This window comes from Callorhinus ursinus, unplaced genomic scaffold (genome assembly GCF_003265705.2).
Source record: "Callorhinus ursinus isolate GAN/ISIS: 27379988/994484 unplaced genomic scaffold, GSC_fseal_2.0 scaffold5, whole genome shotgun sequence".
NCBI classification, from domain to species: domain Eukaryota; kingdom Metazoa; phylum Chordata; class Mammalia; order Carnivora; family Otariidae; genus Callorhinus; species Callorhinus ursinus.
Window position 1 is genome coordinate 31215249 of NW_027397067.1, and position 23094 is coordinate 31238342.

Below are 23094 nucleotides of genomic sequence, written 5' to 3' on the forward strand. Positions count from 1 at the left end.
TCGTTAAAGATACTTTTCATAAACAGTCATGGTATTTCAGGCAGGACATGGGCAATCATTAACAGTATACAGCAACTTTCCAACCCCCTTCTTCAGTGGACTACCAAAATCAGAAAGCTACTACAAAACCCAATGAAGTCTTCAAGTGATGCTCTGAACAGGGAAAATTTAGAGTGAGGGTTGACATTTCACATTTAGCATGTTGCTTAACAACTTTTCATAAGCTGACCCTGACTTTCAGGAAATGAAATGAAAATGGCAGAACTATCAATCTGAAGATTCACAAGCTAAAAACGGAACTCTTTTGAGGGATGCCATCTCTGTGGTGACACTGGAAAGTCCAGATTGTCTAACATGCTGGAAACCATTTTTGGGAGTCCGGTTCTAATAGGTTTCTCGTTTAAGGGAGTCAAGTCTATGTTGAAGGTAGAGAGGGAGAAGAGGACATAAAAATGAATTTTAGTTTTTCCACACTACGAGGTGTTTGTGCCAAGGTGGTTAATGTGAGTCAACATGAAGGAATCCCTCTTCTTGGGAACCAAGAGGAAGTTTCTCAAAACTAGAAGGGAAGGGTGTTTCCTCCTGTATCAATCTAGCTTCAGAGATATTCTACTAGTGACATATGCCCTTCCCCCAAAACAACAATGAAGTCTTCTGTGTGTTAACAACATGTCTTAAAAAAGAAGTAAAACAAAATCCTGCATTTTTATAAAACTTGATAAAAAATAGTGTTTCAAACCGTACAGTCACCAGAAGTACACAGTTATCAAAAATGCACACACTTCACTTGGCATCTTCAGCCCATTTAGCTTTCTGTGCCTGGTCTGTTTTGGCCTCTCATTTTTTTGCAGGGTTATCGTCATCCTTCCCAGCATCAGATTTCCCCATTTTCTCTTTGGGTACCTTCTCTCCCTTTTTGGGGGGGCCTGGGCTCTGGCTTTGAAGGGGCAGGTTTAGCAGATAACCTTGCAGATCTTCTCTCTGCCTCATCCTTCACCTTGGCTTTATCTCCTTTAGCGCACCCTTCAGTCTTTCCTTGCACATTGCGGTGACAGCCACGGGTGGTAGGCGCCCGATGTAGGAATGAGACGGTGGGCAGGCTTTGGCTGGTCTGGGGGTCTCTCTTCCTCTTCTTCACATGGCTTGTACTGACTTTTGATACTCGTATTTTTCTTTCTAGCTTTAGATGGTTTATTCACTATTAATAACATATCAGTAAATTCTCATAATGTAAATATTTTCATAATGATTCTGACATGAATATGATTATGAACAAATATAATGAGTGAATCACAATAATTTCTTATACTGGAAAGAGGAAAGATAAATTCATGTCTGGACTTTTGTCATTGAGGACTGGGTGAAATGGGTAAAGAAGGTCAAAAGGTACAAACTTCAGTTATGAAATAAGTCATGGGGATGTAATGTACAACATGGTGACTCTAGTTAATAGTACTGTATTGCATATTTGAAAATTGCTAAGAGAGTAGTTTTCATCTCAAGAAAAAAAATTTGCACTGTGTATGGTAATAATGGATTTTAACTATACTTATTATGGTGATCATTTTGCAATTTATACAAATATTGAATGATTATGTTGTATACCTGAAACTAATGTAGTTATATGTCAATTATCTTGATTAAAAATAAAATAACAAGATTATAAATCATAGAGGTCAATTGGATGTGTTAAGAACTTTAAATTATCAATAAAAGGCAACTGTGAAAAAGACTAAAGATTTTATATAGAAAATGCTTTTTTTCCTCCTGAAATATATCAGTGTCATGCTATGAGAGGTAGATATGGTTAAGAAAACTGGTTAGAGTATGTGGCAAATTTACTAAAATTATTTTGCTTATTTTAACTGTTATATTCAGATAGTCAACATACTTTTTAAAAATTACCTTATTATACATGGATATATATTTTAGAAAGTATTTGAGTTTTGAAAATAGTTTTTGGGGGCACCTGGGTGGCTCAGTCAGTTAAGCATCTCCCTTCAGCTCAGGTCATGATCCCAGGGTCCTGGAATCAAGCCCCACCTTAGGATCCCTGCTCATTGGGGAGTTTGCTTCTTCCTCTCCCACTGCCTGCTGCTCTCCCTGCTTGTGCTTTCTCTCCCTCTCAAATAAATAAATAAATAAACAAATAAATAAATAAAATCTTTAAAAAAAGAAAATAGTTTTTGATTCAGGACTACTTTATAGGATATTTAAATAAATAATATTTTGAAATTATGTACTTTTAATTATTTTCAACATTCTCTGTCACTTATGTAATTGCATAGTTTGAACAATAAGTTTACATGGACATTCTCACTCTCAGATGTACATGTGAAGCTCCACATGGTTCCACCTCCCCTGGTGCCTACTATTGCCTCTTTCTGCTTCCACTGTGCTGTTACCATTCTCAGTAAAGAAACAGCTCAGTAGTTAAAAGGCCAGAGCACTACAGCCCTCTGTCTTGAACTATGATATCAGAGCTTAGCCCTCTGGGAATTGCTGAGTTTCATGACTTTAGCCACCCCCTTCACAAAAAGATCATCCATTTTTTTCAGGAAAATACCTGATGCCCCATGATCAGGGAACTAAAGAAAGGGGGCAAGACTAAATCCTGAAGACAAAACTAAGTAAATGCTTACTAGACATTGTGACTTTGAGCTGTAACCATCAACTTACCTTTTTGTTTAATATTTGAAAGATGACTTGAAGTGCATGGGAAAACTATGATATGGGGGAATTTGTGAGAATACCTTTCCAACTGGCAAACATTAGAATATGTCTTCATTATTATAAAAATTTTAAAAAGGAACATATTTCCAATACTTAAGTCTGGCAAACACACACATATTATGTGTCTTCTTTTATATTGAATATAAATGAGAAAATCCTAATGACATATCAGCAAAGTAAAGTAAAAAATTCCTAAAAGTAACCAGCCATCTCGACCAAGCAAAGTTTACCCCAGGAAAATTCAAATATAGTTCTTTGTCTAAAATATAATGACTGTGTGTGTATGTGTGTGTGTGTGTGTACTCACACATATATATGTATCACATTAAAAGATTTAAAAAACGCATTTCATATCATCATTTAAGAAGGTACCCCCAATTTAATATTCATTCCTGATGGTTTGAAAATTAAAAACTGTTAGAGAGCCAGGAATAAGATATTGAACTAATACATAATGCTTATCTTTAACCAAAAATCTATATTATACCTAATAGTGACTCACTAGAATCAATTGTTTTAGAGTCCGAAAACAAGCTAATGTTAATCTTTACTAATTTTTTATGAAATCCTTTAAGTAAAATAAGACATAAACTAGAAAGAGAAGACCTAGTTATTGTATAAAAGGAAATAAAATTTGCTTTAATTGCAGGTGTGAGACTAAAGAATAGAAAATATAAAGGAATACATTGAATAACCCCCATAATTACTAAGCAACTTCTAGGAAAAATATAAATAACAATTATACATGAAGAGGAAATAAAATAGCTTATACATTTGAAAATTTGTTAAGTGTCATTGAAAACCACACACAAAAAATAATCCATTTTTTATTTGATAGGTAAGAATGGACAGTAGATATAAATAAAAAAACATTGCAACAGAAATTTGATTCTATATTGGCAAAGTAACATAAGGATATGTGTGAATATCTGATCTTTGTAAAAGTTTTCCATGTCCAATCAACACATCCAGATAGTTTAGACATAACTGACATTTAATTCCCTTTAAAATGATAAGAACACACAACTCAACTATGTCAGATTGAAAGCTCTGTCTCTGTTGGATAGGCTGGCCTTGTACAATGACCGAATCAAATGAACATTGGCTTAAATATTTGTCTCCAAAAGGCAAGCATGGTTAATACATAATTCCAATCTTTTCAGACAAGTAAGAAATCCTTCTATTTAAAAAAATGCATTTATTCAACAAACATGTATTGAGTTCTTCCTCTGTGCCAAACCCTGGAGATCCGTGATGAGTTAGAAACAGTCTCTCCCTCAGGGAGCACACAGTATTTCTGCATAGAAAGAAAGCTAATACACTTAGTATAAAATTGAGGGCTTCAACTTTTTCTTATGAATCTAAATAAACTCTTATTAAAGTATAGATATTACTGTTTTTGGTGGGATTTAGATATAATCTGTAGATGGTGAATTTGACAGGGAGATATCAATAATAGCCCTGCTTGTTATAAGGCTGTGCACAGCAAAGGCGGCTGGCATATATTCCTGAAAAGAGTAGTTAGCATGTAACACTGAATTAGACAAAGAGACACGTGAATATCTTGTCCTAGGTACGTAGGCTACATGTATATTCTTTAATAGTTATTTTGACATAAGTCTGTCTTGCCTCTTTATCACTATTATGCTCTGAACATCATGTGGTAAAGTGACATGTTTGTGTGTGGGGTGGAAAACTTGCCACGTCTGAGTTCTGACAAGAGATGGAAGATTGCAATAAAAAGGTCACATTCTAGCATCTTCTCTTTCGAACTTTGGAAGTTACTCTTTTCAGATATGTAGTTTTAGCTTTACTTCAGACATTTAGTTTTACAATAATATTTGCTATACACTGATAAAAGAGAAAAAATCCATTTGAGAGCTTTATAGGCTGACGTATATGACCATTCAAAAAGAATACATGTATATGTGCAGCTGAATATGTAAAAATATCTATCGAGGATGCAATTTTGGAAGTGATTAAAAAAAGCAGTTGGATTACATATGTGATTTTGTACATCTTTATGTCAAAATTTTCTTGAATTTCAGGCTAATTACTCTTTATAATGGTCTATAGAATGTTGAAGAATTCATGGTAACTCATGCCCAAAGGATATAAAATATTAAAAACATTTATGAGGGGATTTGAAGGGCAACCAATATTTCTGTCCAGCCATGTCTAGCCACAAATGGGGTGCTGCCCACATGTCTGTCTAGCCATATATTGGGGCCCCCAAACTGATGGTTGCCAAGCCAAATTATCAGGACACAAAGTGTGACAAACAAGAAGGCAATAGATGCCCCTGGAAGAGAAAAGATCCATAACCGGTGTTCTTTCCTGCCAATCTGAATTTGAAAAAGAAAGGATAATGTGAAATTTACCTTCCTTTCTCATCCTGGCACCAAAGATAGAGATCTGGGAGAACTGACTTTGGCAAGAATTCTTAGCCTTTGCCGGCTTCTGCCAATTTCCCCAAGATGCCATCTGCAGGCTCAGGAGCCAGTTGGGTATCCCATCAGGTCTCATACTGATCACCAGAAATTGTAGGGGAGGAAAAATAAGTTTCCCTTTACTTTTTATAGTGAGTGCTTGACTGAAACCCCTTTTTCTCTAGGGCACCACGTAAATGGATAAGCTTATCTAAGATGGTTAACAGTTCTGTACTATGGCCACTGTTATTCAGGATTATCTTTGGTAAGGTTAATCTACTTGTTCAGCCTCAAAATTTTATTAACCTGAGGCCTCACACTGGATGCAGTCTGGTTCCTAAGTTGGAACCAGTCCCACCTGGATTCAGTTCGACTGCATCCAGAAAAAGAAATGCCCAAGTAAAGTCTGAAAGCTCATAATGCAAAAGCCACAGAGGTAGGATTCAGGATCTGAGAGGGACTTACCCATGACCTCCAGAGAGAGCAAGGAAGCAGCAAGCTCAAGAGACTCAAGAGGTATCTACCCATGGTTGCTCATTGCTCTTGGGGGCCACCGGGGTGTCTCCTTCAGTTCCCTCTTCTGACACCTGAACTGTTAAAAGAGAAACTGAGGCATATTAAAATTTTTAAGAGCTCATTTGAGCAATGATAGATTCAAACTGGGCAGTGCCAAACCAGAAGTGGTTAGGAATGCTCCCTGGGGAGACAGTTCTTTGCTTTGCTACGGGCTCAAAACACACAATTATTAATTCATAAAATATTCGTTCAATGACAGGTGCCAGCATTAAGCTTGGGGTTGAGGATTAAAAGATGAATAAGAAAGTCTTTGCCCTTGCATAGCTTACAGTCTAACAGATTTAAGACTCAAAGTGGGAGGTCACAAGTGAATGAAAGGAAAACCACAGACCAGAAATCTTGCCCTGTCTCTGAGATTGTACACCGTGTGGCGCAGCTTTGTGTATAAAGTTTCTCTTCTCTTAGCACATAAATTGGTTAACCCTTCTGCTCTTTCTGAAGGTTGAAGCAATTCTGGATTCATGCACCCAACTTCATTTCACTCTTCACGTAAATTGTTTTAGGAGGACATCTCTTGCTCCTAAATTATCTTTCATCCCTATGAAAGGATTAATAGCCCTGCTGATGCTAGGTAGCTAAGAACTCAGAACAAAAGTAAAATAAGGTTTTAGTTATTTAAACACTGAATGTGATGGACTGAAAGGCTGCTATGAGACTTGCATGCACCTCACAGCATGGGTCAGCAGGACAAGTTCGGCAAGGCTCACAATGGGCCCCATGCCTAAGTTAGCACTAACTGGACTTTTCCTCCCTGCAGGTGTCCAGCAGAATGATTGGGCTAGGACTAGGACTGATTTTTTGTGTGCATACTTTTTAAATTGGTGTGTTTACTGGTCATAAAAGTTCAAATTTATGTACAAAACAGTCTAAAGAAAGCTGATGTATGCAATTAGAAAATTTCTCTGTACAGATGTATATATTAGCTCTTCTAATAATTACCCTCAAAATAACTATATGAAAGAAAAGACTTAGTAAATTATAGCAATAGCTCCGACCACCATTCAAATAAAATGTTGAAATAACAAGGAAATTAAGAATTGGCCTGGATAGCTGTCCTTCATTATTCCAATCCATAAGCCACATCAGGGGGACAAAAGGCTTGCTATTGAACACTCTCCCACTCATGCCCCCATTAATTACACTGTGTGAACACAGAGACCTTTCAAAGAAATGAGTGGAAAAAGCCATCCCAATCTAGCTGAGAAACTGAATAGATGATGTTTATTTTTTCCTATTAAAAGTAAATTAGGGTTAAACTGGAATAGTAATTACCATTTATATAAATAGTATCTGTAATAAAGTATCAATTTTAGAGTGGCCAGGAGGACCTTGCAGATGAAATAAGCTCTGGACCACACTTCGACATTCTTATATACATTTAGGTGTATAAATGAACTTAGCTGCTACTTTCATTCAATCTGACATTCCTATAAGACTTAGACATAAATCCCAACAACATGAACATTTAAAAAAAACAGTAGTTTCCTTTAATGTGTAGTGGTGGGAATACTGTTCAAACCAAGTATTTTATAATCTATTTCACTGAACCCTCCCATTTGCAAATTATTTACAGGAAGTTATGTTTGAGAATATAAAGAAAAACATGAACTGATAAAAGTATCAAACACTGGTAGCACATCAGAAAAACTGTTGTTTTGTATTATTAAACTACTAACTGGCAGTACAGCTAAACTATTTTTCTGATTAAATGGGTTTTGAGTTTTTTTCTATTTAATATGAAGGCAATAATGAGTTAAAGCATGTGAATATCTTAGAGTTCTCAGAAGAAAAGAGCAATGTAAATATAATCATGATAAGAATAGTCATTAATATTTTAATATCATAAAGTGTCTTGCTGTAAGCTGATCCTTAGTTATTGATTTAACAAATGATACTCTCAGATGATTTTTTAAAATCAAACATCTTGGACATAGTGATCTTCTCTTATAGTTCTTATTACAATTAAAGCTGGGTCATAAAATTTAGCTTACACTATACTCAGATGTGCAGAGAAAAATTTATTTATTTTGTATTTAAGCTAATTTGGATTTCTTCATGGGAAGAAATATAAGTAAATGCCCAATCTACTTTAACTTTTCCAGTGCAATATTATAATCAGCCCCTTCATGTAGTGATCAGTCTATTTGCCTTCTCCTCCCCTTTTATGATAACACATAGGTACATAAACCTATGGAAGTAGCTTAAATGGCTTTGACATCAGAGGGAACTACCAATCCTGGACCCACGTGGCATCCTTTGGTAAGTGGTCATCTTCCTGGTCTACTGGTTGCCAGGGACCTCTTGGAGCCAAAGTTAGGGGAGAGGAAATTAGGGACACACTCACATCACTCTCTTGTTCTCCTCTCCCCTATTCTTTGTACCAACACTCTGGCTAGAAAAAGCAGTCTCTTCTTTCACTTCCTTTATATTGTCTTCCTTCAACTATCTAGCTGCAAGGCTTCTGCCTTCCAGGTTCCAGGTGGAAGAGGTAACAACTCTTCTAAAGGAGATCTACTAACACTAGCCAGTCTTGGGTGTTCATATGTGAAGAAGGCAAAATGGCTACCAGGATATTTTGGGATATTAAGGCAATATTAATACAATAGGTTAATGTGCAAGATTATTATATTTTCACTGAGTAACTATCTGCTTCCCAGAAATTAGGTATTAATATTTTCTTTCTCTTTTCATTTCTCCTGTAAGAAATTGTGTTCTTCCTATAGAGGATGCCTTAGGCCAACACAGTGAAAGTCAAATACATAGAAAAGTAAAAGAGAAAGCATATTAATGCTTTTCTAATTAAATTTAATATCACACAATCTTTGAGTTTTTAAAACTTGGTTTAGTTATGAGGTATTCTAATTTGAAAATGTCATGAAATGCATATTTGATTCAAGCTATAATGGTAAACATTTAAATAGTATGTATGGACTCATTTCTTTGTGCAACTCACGTCTCTGAAAACCATATTCTTTATTGTGGAATTCAAATTAGTTGTCATATATTCTTTTGGGGTACATTCTTCTTCCTCTCCTATTTCTCCCCTTTTAGTTTTACCCTTTTGCTTGAAGTTTTAAAGTCTACATTAGTCTCTGTTTTTCATACTGTTTCTCACTTAGGTTAGTATTAAAGAACCCAATGAAATTTTCTCCCCCTCTACTTAGACTCCTTTCTAACATTCCAATTTTAATTGAGTCAAGTGAATGTACTGACATTTATTACTGACAGGGTCCTGTTGTCTACATAATGTTCTAGTTTGGGATTTTGTTTCTCACATACTTGCATACTTTCCCTACTTTTTTTTTTTTAAGATTTTATTTTTGTGAGAGAGAAAGCAGGTGGGCTTGCGCAGGAGTATGAGGAGGAGCAGAGGGAGAAGCAGACTACCCTCTGAGCAGGGAGCCTGATGTGGGGCTCCCTCCTAGGACTCTAGGATCATGACCTGAGCCGAAGGCAGACGAAGGCAGACACTTAACCTACTGAGCCACCCAGGAGCCCCCTTCTCCCTACTTCTATCCATCATTCATGTAATGTAACTATACCAATCTACTTCTTCTTCTTCCTTTTTTTTTTTTTTTGGAGAAAGTCTGTAAAACTTTATTGAGAGAATTTCAACAGTGAAGTACCCCACATAAAAGTAGTTTGCATGTTTCAGCTTGTCCTTGTTTAAATCTGGGGTAGTCCTTCACCACTTCTGGCATTTTAATGGGCTCTAAAAAGGGTAGACTTGGCCCCTTGACATCAGGGTCATCTTCAGTTATACCCCCAGCCTTTGCCTGAGGCAGCTCCTGGAGATCAGTTTCCAGGTCTCGTCCTTGAGCCACACGTCCTCCTTCAACTTCCTTCCCTTGATCAGGTAGATATCCTGACTCTCAGGTGGTGCCTCCTTTTGTTTCAGTTGCTCATCACTGGGTTGCCGTGCACCCACGTGCTGGTTAGACCCTGGATCATCTTTTCTTTGTTTGGATCTGGATCTCACTTGGCCACTCATAGTTCACCCAGTTGAATTCACCTAGCGAGAAAGCTCACCACAGAGAGAACACGACTGCCTTGATGGATCTCAGCTTGGCTCATTACACCAAATCTACTTCTAATCTCATTTTCTACAGGAAGAATCCACTGGTTAATACTAGTCTGTTATGATCTTACTTTTACTCTATTGGTCTATATTACCTATTTGATTCATTATTTATTATGGAAGATTCAATTTTTATAATTTTGATGAAACATTTTTTAATTAGTCAAATTAAAATCTATTTCCACAGTTTACAAAAAGAGATATGATTTTCATATTGGTGTATCCCTATTAAAAAAGTCCTGCCTGTGGCTTGTTCTGGTTTGACCTTATATAATTTCCTTTGCCTTTATTCTATACTCATCATTCTTCATTCCAACCCATTTGTTCTCAACAACTTCAGGAAATTTTTTTTGTAATAGTAACAATACTTTATAATACAAGGAAGTGGTGGACTAGAAAAAAACATGTTTCCTATTTTAATATCTCTTATGTGATTCTGATTCTTTTGTATCCCTTGTCTCAACTCCCATTATACAGTTTCTCCCTTTCTTCTCTTTTTCAGTTATTTGGTCCCTATTCATCTCTTGTTCATAAACCTTTCTAAGATTTTTATACTTTATTATTTAGTCAATTATGTATTACCCAAATGTATCTCTAATACCTCTATACTTTAGCATGATGGGATTCTATCTGACATTGAAGTTGTTGAAATATAATTTGTATTCTTCAGTTATGTTTTTATCTCTGATTTGAATAAAAATTTTGTGAAAGTATGGATATCACTTATTTATTTTATACATTCATAAACATTAACAGAAATTCTCTAATCTCTTTCCACCATGCCCAGGAACATTTATTACTGTCAACAGAGTAGGCATTCTGGGAAATTAAAATTCATCACTATTATCAAGAACAAAGTAAACAGCATTCCAGATTCATATTTTCTAGTTTAAAAGAGCTCTTCATATGCTGTTGCTTCTCTCTGAAGTGGCCTTCCCAGTCATACAAATGTATGATTGTCCTTGAGGACTCAGCATAGTGTCATTTCCTTCGTAAAACCTCTTGTCCACTTCCATCCTAACAACCAACCTATCTTTAATATACCACTTTTGATTAAAGCACAATGCTCATCAAAGCTTGTCCCCTAATACTATATGTTTTACAATGTAATGTATTTTTCTGGCTACACATCTGCTCTTCTTCTGAGACTATGAACATTAAGCTTAAGCACTGTGGTGTTATTCATCTTTCTTTTTTTATTTTGATGAAGTCCAATTTATCTCTTTCTTTTTTTAATGTTATGTTAATTACCATACATTACATCATTAGTTTTTGATGTAGTGTTCCATGATTCATTGTTTGTATATAACACCCAGTGCTCCATGCAGAACGTGCCCTCTTTAATACCCATCACCAGGCTAACCCATTCCCCCAACCCATCCCCTCTAGAACCCTCAGTTTGTTTCTGAGTCCATAGTCTCTCATGGTTCATCTCCCCCTCCGATTCCCCCCCCTTCATTCTTCCCCTCCTGCTATCTTCTTCTTCTGCTGCTGCTGCTGCTTCTTTTTTTTAACATATAATGTATTATTTGTTTCAGAGGTACAGGTCTGTGATTCAACAGTCTTACACAGTTCACAGCGCTCATCATAGCACATACCCTCCCCAATGTCTATCACCGGTGTTATTCATCTTTATATCACCAGTGACCAGAAAAGAGTACATATTCAGTAAATACTGAATAAATCAATGGGACTCATATGAAGCTATTTTGACAAAGTGGCATTTGGTTATAGAAAGTAGTCAAAGGAAATCTTTGGAATGAAAATCACTGGAGATTTTGTTTCCTCATGTGTGCAGCTTGTTTCCTTCACTTACTCACATTTATACATATTTCATTGCATTTGTTATTTCACACATGCTTTGTGGTTGGCTATATAAATCTCTTTGGAAGCACAATGGAGTACCTTGATAATGGATAAAACTGTGCTCATAACTAGACTACCTTCTTTTGGTTTGTATTTTCTTGGTGAGAAAGTTACATGAACTAGGCGGTTCTCTCTGGATAGAACATACCTGTTCACTTTGGAACCCCTGGAAAGATACAGATCAAATTTTAAGTATAATGTAAAAAGAGAGGTTCAACATTTTTTTCCTGAACTTTAGTAGGAGACTTATTTCTTAATGCTTATAACAAAGGATAAGCTATGAATGTTAGCTACAATATCTTGGCTTTGTTTAAAATGACAAATAATTTTTTAATAAAAAGTAAATATAAAGTAATACTGATAATATATAAAGCTTGAATGTAGAAGAGATTTCCACTTCTAGCAATATGGCAAACTAGACTACCTGAAAAACCTTAACTGGAAGAAAGAATGATAGATAAAAACATAATACGTAATACAAAATAAAATAAAGTGCAATACACAAACATTTAAATGAAACTCATGGCTGACTTTACTAGGAAAAAAGGATAGCATTGTGGATCAAAAAGAAAAATAAAATACCTTGAGAAGAAAAGATGTGAGCTGATGCTGAGCCTCACCAGTGCTTGCTATCCTGAGAGAACTAGCCAGTCTGGGTAACTAGGAGATTGAGTTTTAACACCCAAGGAGCAGAAAAGAGAGTTAACTGACTCTCTTTTAACTGAGACCCAGTTTAGTTTACCTAATAATGCCAGAACTCTCAACTAGCTACCTGTAGGGAAGTGGTGGACTAGAAAAAATCCACCCCCTGGGGAAAAAAAAATGACTTGAAAGACTGACTTTTTTGGACTGTTCTGTAGGTTGAATTGTTTTCCTGTGATAATTCATAAATACAGGTTTGGGATTTGAATTTACCCTACCTACATGATCTGGTAACATTCGGTAAGGAACTAACATAAAAGTGTTCAAGAGCCCATAATACCCCTGAAAAGACTTTGAAATCAAACAAACAAACAAACAAAAACCATACTGAAGATCTGTTTTAACCCAAGTTATTGAAGAGTCAAGCCCCAGTGAAGATTAGTTGAGTCCAAAATTATAAGAAAAAACACAAACAGTGCAATATGAACAAGAGTCAGTAGGTTCAGAGTAGCACTGTCTCCTGATCCACTGATTCTGTCTCCACAGAAATAGTGAAAAGAAACTATTAAATATTTTTTAAATGTTAAAAATCATGAGTAAATATTTATAAAAATAGGAATTGAGCAAGATATCATGACCAAAAGACTTATAGTTTTGAAAAAAAAATCAAATAGATTTTGAGAAAAGATATTTTCTTTAAAATTGTATGTACTGATAAGATGGTTATTTAAGATATTATATATATACAAATATATTACTCAGAAAGAGAAATATAGAGATAAGGATATTGAAAACCTGAGACATCTATCAGACTGACTGAGAAATTCAACAATTTGTAGACATTCCTTAGCTGAAAACAGAAAATAAAACTGCCTGTTCAAAAGATAACATCTGATAATTTTAGTATTGATGAATGACAGAAATCCTCTTATTTAGGAAACATTGGAGGCAAGGTAAGTTGAGAGAGAGAGAAAGAGAAAGAGAAAGAAAGAAATTCAGTAACTTCAGTAACTTCAGTAACTTCAGTTACAGGTTGTTTGTTGTGTTGTTTTTGGCTATGTTGGTGTGATTGATCAATAGATCTTGAACTTTAACCAATTTTTATCCAGTGTTACTGGATAAATTCTTTACCCCAGATGGCATCACTGTCATGTAATGGCAGCTTTCAGATTTATAAATATAATGTCCTGGTGGAAGAGCCTCTTGGAAAGCTATTTTCAAACAGTGCTCTCAGAAGTCCTGTGAAATTTAACACTGGGTGGGGAAGAGTTTGAGATGAGAGGGCAGAGTTCTCAGGGTATTCCCAGTTCAACTACAATGATTCCTTTATTTAACTGTTTATACATTAAACTTCTTTACATAATAGGAATTGGGGGGGGTTGGATATTGCTATTCTTAACCACAGCTACTTTTAATAATGCAATTAGTAATTGTAGGAACATTTTAATTATTTGTGTAGGCCACATTCAGCAGTAAGAGAAGGGGTATGCTTAATTGTTCTGTATAATAAAGAACAACATACTTTTGTGCTGTAGAGCACTCTGCTAAGAATGGTGAGAAGAAAGGAAGGAGGAAGTCTATTGCATTCCTGGACCAATTCCCACTTTGGGCTGGGGGTTCCCAACACACCAACAAATAATTCTTGGAACACCAGCTGGGTGTCCTATAATTCAAATCAATTCTGACCCTACCTACCCAGAGGTTAAGGGTTCAATCTACAAGACTGCCCCTCCTCCTGGTTCCCATTTCAGATTTCAGTTGCAAGTCTAGTTACCTCTGCTTCTGACTGACAAGCTACAGATTGGAGGTTCCCATGATCTCCTCCTTGGACTTCAGCAGCCAGTCCGAAGTCCAGGTTGTTAACAACTGGCTAGAAATCAAAGGTTCCAGTGACTTCCTTGGGTTCAATTAATTTGCTAGAGCAGCTCACAGAACTTAGAGAAACATTTTACTTACTAGATCACAGATTTATTATAAAAAGATACAATTCAGGAACAGCCAGATGAAAGAGATTAATTGGGCAAGGTATGGGGGAAGGGAAGAGGAGCTTCCATGTCCTCTCCAAGTGCTCCATTCTCCCCAAATTTCCATGCACTCACCAACCCAGAAGATATTTGAACCCTGTCCTCCATGGAGGCTTCATTACAAAGTCATGATTTATTAAATCATTAGCCAGTGGTGATTGATTTAATGTCAAGGCCCTCTCCCTTCCCGTGGAGGTAGAGGTTGCTGTGAGACTGAAAGTTCCAACCCTTTAATCCTTGCTTGGTTCTCCTGGCAACCAGTTTACTTCCTTAGGTGGTGTCCAAAAGTCACCTCATTAACATAACAAGAAATACCTTTGTCTCTCAATACTTCAGAAATGTGAAGGGTTTTGGGAGCTGTGACTGTAGCTTATTGAATTATGAATGCTCCTTACAACTTACATGGCTCAGAGAGCTTAGAAGATGTTTGACAACGTTCTTAGAAGTTCTCTTAGAAAAGGGGCAAAGAGGTAGAGGAATCCATAAAAATGCTACCACCAAAATTTGTATAAATATAAGAGGAGAGTCTGACTTCCATCGGGCATAGAGTTTTAAGAAGTTGGAAGTGTTGAACCAACAGTTTTAGAGTGCCCAACTGAAATCTGGGATACATGGGCAATATTTCATTTGGAGAAAGGATTTTGTGCTTAGTTTGAAAACTATTCCTGTAGGTAAATAATTCTTAGAATTGCATGCTGTTTTGAACACAGGAGACATGCCACTTTCCATATACCATAAAAATTTTTTACGGTCATTGAATCTACTACAAGACAAAAAATTGGTTTAGCCTAACCCCTTCCTGGCTGTATTAGAGGCAACCTCCATACTAATGGAGTGGATATCATAGTCATAAAATAATTATTGATATCAAGAACTAAGTGGGATCAAGAAGGGCCCTTGGCATGGGAACTTTAGCTACTTCACACTTCAAGCTTCTGCTATATAATGTGACTTTCCCTAGGTGCACTGTTTGCTAGTCAACACATGATTCCTCTATTCTAAACCACTTCTAACATGATACCTAGTAAAAACTTGATGGCCATTTGCTGAGTGAATAGTTGAATGAACAAATGAACGGATGCATGTCATTTGTTCATGCATCCATTCATTTGGATGAATAAAGAACACATGTTCTTTATTGCTAAAATCTTTCTAAGCTATTTTTCAGGGATTTTTTTTATCATGAAGGGAGAACTATAAATGTAAATCTTATAGTATTTGGCTAACTATAAAGGCAACAACAGTATTTAATAACATCACCTCTGGTAGTAGAATTTGGACGTGAACTTAAATAATAGTCACACAAGGTGTGTGACACACACTTATGCATGGTCGTGATTGGAGAACCTGGGGAGTCTTATTTGTATAAGATACAGGAAACTTCTAAGCTCATTCTAAGAAAGAGAGAGTGAGGAAAATAAATCTGAGGATAGGCTGAGATTAAAGAAGATGGGCAATTTTGGGCCTATGTTGATTATATTTACCTTTAGTCTGAATGGTTTCTTTTTCCTCTTTTCCCTCCCTCCCCTCTGCTTTTTTGCAAGAGTACAGAAGAGTGGAAATTAAAATAAAAATATTTGAAATAGTGACTTCATTAAAATGGCATTGGTACCATAAGTCAGCAATATTCTGGGATCCATGTAGGAAAAATGTGAATAAAGGGAGAGTGATGTTCCTTATTTGTGCAGAGAACCCTAACCACAATGAAGCCACCTTTTAGACATCTTAGACCCTAGACCGTTGACTGGTGGCATCAGTGGTAGAGGCCCTTTTGGTACAGGAGTATGGCAATCAAAGACAGGCATTTGTCTTTGTTAAAATGTTCAGACTACCCAAAGCAATCTACAGATTTAATGCAATCCCTATCAAAATACCAACTGCATTTTTCACAGAACTAGAACAAATAACCCTAAAATTTGTATGGAACCATAAAAGACTCCGAATGGCTAAAGGAATCTTGAGAAAGAAGAACAAAACAGGAGGTATCACAATTCCAGATTTCAAGATACACAACAAAGCTGTAGCAATCAAAACAGTATGGTACTGGCACAAAAATAGACACAGAGATCAACAGAACAGAATAGAGAGCCCAGAATTGGTCAATTAATCTATGACCGAGGAGACAAAATATGCAATGGGGAAAAGACAGTTTCTTCAATAAATGGTGTTGGGAAAACTGGACAGCAACATGTAAAAGAATGAAACTGGACCACTCTCCTACATCATACACAAAAATAAACTCAAAATGGATTAATGACCTAAATGTGAGCCCTGAAACCATAAAAATCCTAGAAGAGAGCATAGGCAGTAATTTCTCTGATGTCAGCCATAGCAACATTTTTCTAGATATGTCTATCTAGGTAAGGGAAACAAAAGCAAAAATGAACTACGAGAACTACATCAAAATAGAAAGCTTTTGCAGAGCAAAAGAAAACCTACTGAATGGGAGAAGATAATTGCAGATGATATATCCAATAAAGGGTTAGTATCCAAAATATATAAAGAACTTATACAAGTCCATGCCAAAAAACCCCAATACTCCAATTAAAAAATGAACAGACATTTTTCCTAAGAGATATACAGATGGCTAACAGACACATGAAAAGATACTCAACATTTCTCATCATCAGGCAAATGCAAATCAAAACCACAATGGGATATCACCTCACACCTGTCAGAATAGCTAAAGTCAAAAACACAAGAAACAACAAATATTGGTGAGGATGTGGAGAAAAAGGAACCTGCGAGCACTGCTGGGAATGCAGACTGGTGCAAGAAGATGGTATGGAGTTTCCTCAAAAAATTAAAAATGGAATGGCCTTATGATGCAGTAATTCCACTACTGGGTATTTACCCATAGAATACGAAAACACTAATTTGAAAAGGTATATTCACCCCTATGTTTATTGCAGCATTGTTTACAATAGCCAAATTATGGAAGCAAGTGTCCATATATACATGAATGGATGAAGAAGATGTGGTATATATACACAATGGAATGTTACTCAGCCATAAAAAAGAATGAAATATCTTGCCATTTATACCAACATGGATGGATCTCAAGGGTATTATGCTAAGTGAAATAAATCCATCAGAGAAACACAAATACCATATGTTTTCACTCATATGTGGAATTTAAGAAACAAAACAAATGAACAAAGGAAAAAAACAGACAGACTCAACTATAGAGAACAAACTGATGGTTACTAGAGGGGAGGTGGGTGGGAAGATGGTTGAAGCAGGTGAAGGGGATTAAGAGTACAGTTATCATGATGAGCACTGAGTAATGTATAGAATTGTTGAATCACTATATTGTACACCTGAAACTAATATAACACTGTATGTTAATTATAGTGGAATAAAAACAAAGAGTCATCTGTCTACCCATTCATCCATGTACCCATTCAACAAAGATTTAATGGGGCTGCAGACAATGTACTAAGAATTTAACTGAGTAACACAAATCCCTTTACTCAAGAAAGCGTTGGACCAAATGGACAAGCAGATCAGTACTTCCAGGGCATTATGCAAGAGGAATGTACTGTGTAATATAAGAATATTTGGATGGGCAGTCAAGACTAGTCAGAGATTTCTCAGACCTGGGCCAAAACCTGAGTGGTAAAGGAGTAGATGTTAGAAGAATGTTTTCATGGCGGAAGGAATAGTGATTGTGAAGCTCACAGATGTGAGACAAAATTAAGTTGCAGAATATTTTGGAAAATTGCATGCCATTATCTCCTGAATCCTTCTTTGGGTTTATTTAAATAAGTCATGAGATTCATAAAGTATGAATTCTAAAATACCCAGAAGAAATAGGTACATTTCTTCAATTTGGTTTCTTAACTCCTTTGTGCTTCTTATGTCTCTTACTACTCCACTTTTTAATATTGACTCTGTATTTCTATTAGTTGCTTCTCTTTTCAGCTGGCATTTTATAGTATCTTAGGTCAAAGTTTGTGTATGCTAAGCAATTACTGTGAATCTTTTTTTTTTTGGATCATTAAGAAAGCTCCAAAACTTTTTTGTCCTCACAGCACCTCAATCATTGCCTGTGCATAACAAAAACCAATTTCTTTATTTTTATATAAACTTCCTTAGCTTAAAAATTTACAAATCTAACTAGATATTGTTTGTTTAGATGGTCTTGGTAGTTATGTTCCTTAGCTGACCACCTCATAAGTGGGCAGTTTCTATAATGAAATGAAATATGAAATGATGTTAAAATTTTGTGAGGTGCTCTGATATCCATTCCAGGTGCCTGTGATTCAGGTAGATATTTTTGGCAATGTTCTGCAAAATTGGAAAAACATTGCTCTGTGGGTTTCTGAGAAACATTTGCAATTTTTCTCATGTGCATTGTGCTAGTAGCAACTTCTAATCAGCAGGAAACACAGGGCATGAGTAATTTATCCATTAAGTGAGTCACATAAGGCAAGCGGAAAAGAGAGATTTGTTGATGCTTAAAAGTGATATTTTTACACTTCGGTCAAAGATTATTTCTCATAAATGTTTTAACATACGCAAAGCTGGAAGTGTTTTGGTTCAATTGTTAGTGAGGTAACAAAATCTCAGTATTTTTAATGTGAATTTTTTAAAACAACTCAAAAAGAGCTGTGGGTATTTTCCTCAGGACTACTAAAGAATCACTTTTGAGTTGAGATGCCAGGGTTTTAAAATAACTTTTGAAAAATAAGAAAAATCATTTAAGTTTACCAATTAATCTAGAAATAAAGCTTAAAAACCAAAGAACAAAAATGAAAGAACTCAAATGTTAGAAATCTTCTAATTAGGAATTTTAAAACCAAAATTTTGAAGAACAATTATATTTATATCACTACCTAGTTTTCTGCATTACTTTCGCAATTTTTTATTTTGAAAAATTCAAATACTGGGGAGGGAAGGTTCTATGGTGAGCGCTGTGAATTGTGTCAGACAGATGAATCATAGACCTGTACCCCTGAAACAGATAATACATTATATGTTAATCAAAATAAATAAATTAAAAAAATAAATCCTTTTTGCTTAAAGCAAAAAAAATAAATAAACAATAGTCACGTCAACATATGACCTTTTTTAAAAAAAAAAGAGTTGTAAGAATAGCACATTCACCAAAGGGTAACATTTAATCACATTTGCTTTGTCTTCCTCAAATATTTCAGCATGTGACTTCAAAAAACAAGGATACTCTTCCTACTTTACTACATTAAAATTATTACAACCAGGAAATGTAACATTGAAAAATACAATTATTTAATATATAGTCCATATTCAAATTCCTCCAATTATCTGAATAAAATCCTTCATAGGTTTTTTGATCCAGAGTACATTAAGAATAACACATTGTATTTATTTTAGTCTATTAATAAAGTAAAGCTTTGTTGACTATTCATTTATATGTAAGCTAAATTTATCACACCTAATTGAAGTAGGAGAGACACCATCTTGACAGCATCTTAGCCAAATCTCAAAACAGAGTGAAGCTCAAATGGTTCTAAATTGGAAGAATGCACTTCAATATGGATTAATGTAATTTTTTTCTCATGATTTGATTGAAGCTAAACATTTTTTCCAGGCATACCACAAAGGTGATTTTTTTGTCCTCTGTACAGAATATGATGTTATTTGTTCCATTATTGGTGACATGTGGCTTGATCATTTGAATAAGATGTTATTTCTCAGTTTTATTCATTGCACAAGTTCTTTTTAATAAGTAATCTGTAGGGAGAAACTTTATGTGGCTATGACCATCATGACCTGCATATATTCACCAGTATTATCAGCACCCATTATTTCTTTATTATTTTGATAGGTAAAAAATAATACATTTTAAATTCTGTAATTTTTTTAACATTTGTTAATTGATTTGTCCATAAGGAAGAGCTTTTCCTTTTCCTTACTTTGTAATTATCATTATTTAACAACAATATAGACTTTCATTTCCTTTCTTACTCCTTTTTTTTTTTTTAAAGATCTTATTTATTTATTTGAGAGATAGAGAGAGCTAGTGAGAGAGAGCAAGAGCAGGGAGGATAGGGAGAAAACAGGCTCCCCAAGGGCAGGGAGCCCAATGGGGGGCTCGATCCCAGGACCCCAGGATCATGACCTGAGCCTAATGCAGACACTTAACTGACTGAGCCACCCAGGTGCCCCTTCTTTCTTATTTCAATGAATTATATTCTTATTTATATTTATACCCAAACAGTCCTACATTTGGCTAGTGGGAGCCCATTCAGGCTGGCTTCAGGATCTTTTTGACATGTTCCCATCATTTTTTAAAGGAATTCCTTACTTTCTGTAACAAGGAGACCTTCTAGCCTTACCTTATAATTTCCCTGCCTTAGCCCTGGAATCAGCATTTCTCCAAGCAACCAGAGATTTTACTCCTATCCATTTCCATGCCGTTGTCACCCAGCCTTATGGGTAGTCAATTTCACTGGCTTTAAGTTTTTCATTTCCTGTATTTTTCAAAATTAAGGCATTACTTATTAAATATTTCTACTCTTCTTTCTTATCCAAAAAAGCAGTACATTATGGATACTTTGTTGAACTTAATTTTTTTTTTCATGAAAAGAGTCTATCCTGGAAATTACTACATATGAGTTCATAGAAACTTCCTTTATATTTTTGTTTAAAGTTGCATAATACTTTATTTTGTGGTGAACAGTCATTTATAGAGTCAATCCTCTATTTGTCAGTTATATTTTTAAATTGTATTTTTGTAAATGTTTTTTAAGGGTAAATTCCTAAAGTGGGATCTTTACAAAAAAGGGTAAACACTAGGAAGTTTTGTTGGATACTGCCAAAGTTTTCCCACAGAGCTGTATCTATTTTGTATTCATACCAGCAATACATGAAAGTACTTGTCTCCCACGACCTTCAAACAGTGTTTTCAAACTTTTGTGTTTTTGTCTATCTGTTAAATAATATACGGACTCTTAGTATAGATGAGATTAACATGCATTTTTAAAAAAATCATGAAAGATTAAATATTTTTGTATGTTTAAAGGTCACTTGTATGTCTCTTGTGTCTCCTTTTGTAAGCTATTTATATTTTTTGCTCTTATTTTTATTATTTTCCCCTGTAATTTAAAATGTTCTTTAAATATTTGGAGTGATCACCTTTTAGCTGTGATATATATGGCAAATATTTTCCCTTCTATGATAGGTTTCAATGTTTTTTGGGGGGAGGGTGGAGGAGCAAGCATGCAGAATTTTTTTCAATATTTCCTTTTCTTGTATTGGAATTTTGAGTTATAGTTAGACTTTTTTTTTTAACCTAGCTTATAAGGAATACACTTGTGTTTTTTTTCTCTAGTAATTGTATGGATTTATCTTCTATATTTAGATCACTGATCCATTTGGAGTTTATTTTTTACTCTTTTTCTTTTCTGATTCTTATGGGTCTTAATTTTTTCTTCTAAACTAATTTCATGGGCAATACTTACAATATTTTCTGAAGTAAGAGCGGAGATAGAAACTATTCTTGTCTTGTTCCTGAATTTGATGGGCGTGCTTCTATTTCTTCCACATTAAGATGCTGGCTTTAGGGCACCTGGGTGGCTCAGTTGGTTAAGCGACTGCCTTCGGCTCAGGTCATGATCCTGGAGTCCCGGGATCAAGTCCCGCATTGGGCTCCCTGCTCAGCATGGAATCTGCTTCTCCCTCTGACCCTCTTCCCTCTCGAGCTCTCTATCTCTCATTCTCTCTCTCTCTCAAATAAATAAATAAAATCTTAAAAAAAAAAGATGCTGGCTTTAGGGCTGAATATATAGTATATGTATCTGTGTATATTTCTATATTATTGAGTAAATTTTAATCAGGAATGGGTGTTGGATTTTATCACAGGCTTTTCTCTATAGAGATAGTTATATATTTTTTCTTTTCATAGCTATCAATATAGTATCAAATTAATTTCAATCTTTGCATTTATTAAACTTTAATTAGTCATGATATATTATTTTCTTAATGTAGTATTAGATTTTATTTGCTAATATTCATTTAGAATTTTTTGGATTGATATTAGTAAGTAAAATTAGTCTGTGCTAATGTTTTCAGTTTAGGAATCAATGTTATTTTTGCTTCCTAAAAATATTTTTAAATGTTTCTTAATTTTCTATGCTCTGTAATAATTTGTGCAGCATTAGAATTATCTAGTTACTTAAGTGTTGATAGAATTTCCTGTGGAATCATTTGGACCTGGTACCTTTCTCTGAGAGCAGTACTTTAATAACTCTCTCAATTTTTCTGTGTCTCTGCCTCTCTTTCTCCTCTGTCTCCCTCTCTCTCTGTCTCTCTTTTTTTCTCCCAGCCTGGTTTTATGGAAATTATCTGTTTAAACTTTCTATTATTATCAAGTTGATAATAATAGAAATTTATAATTTATATCAAGTGTGATAAATTATATTTTGCTGAGATGTTATCTATTTCTTCAAAGTTTGGGCATTTATTTGCATAGGGTTGTGCAAAGTATTCTCATAACATTATTAAATCCTTCTGTTTCAATGGCTATTTTATCTTTGTTCTTAGCCTTTGTTCTTTATTGTTCTGATTTGTTTTAATCTTAGAGATTAAATTAGAGACACAATTAAATATATTTAGTGCTCAAAATCAGCCCTTTTGCTAAAGTTTCTCCAATTATCTCTCCCTCTCTCTTTTTTTTTTGCAGCAAAAGAGCCTACTATTTCATTGTGTTTTTCATTATGTTATTATTCCAATAGTATAATGGGGGTTACATGTTTCAAGGAAT

The 23094-nt window shown here is 35.1% G+C and overlaps 1 pseudogene; it reads right to left on the minus strand.

Moving 5' to 3' along the window:
* Positions 1 to 542: 542 nt before the first annotated feature.
* The window catches only part of LOC112823689 (non-histone chromosomal protein HMG-17-like), a 34761-nt pseudogene continuing 12209 nt past the window's right edge, over positions 543 to 23094 (minus strand).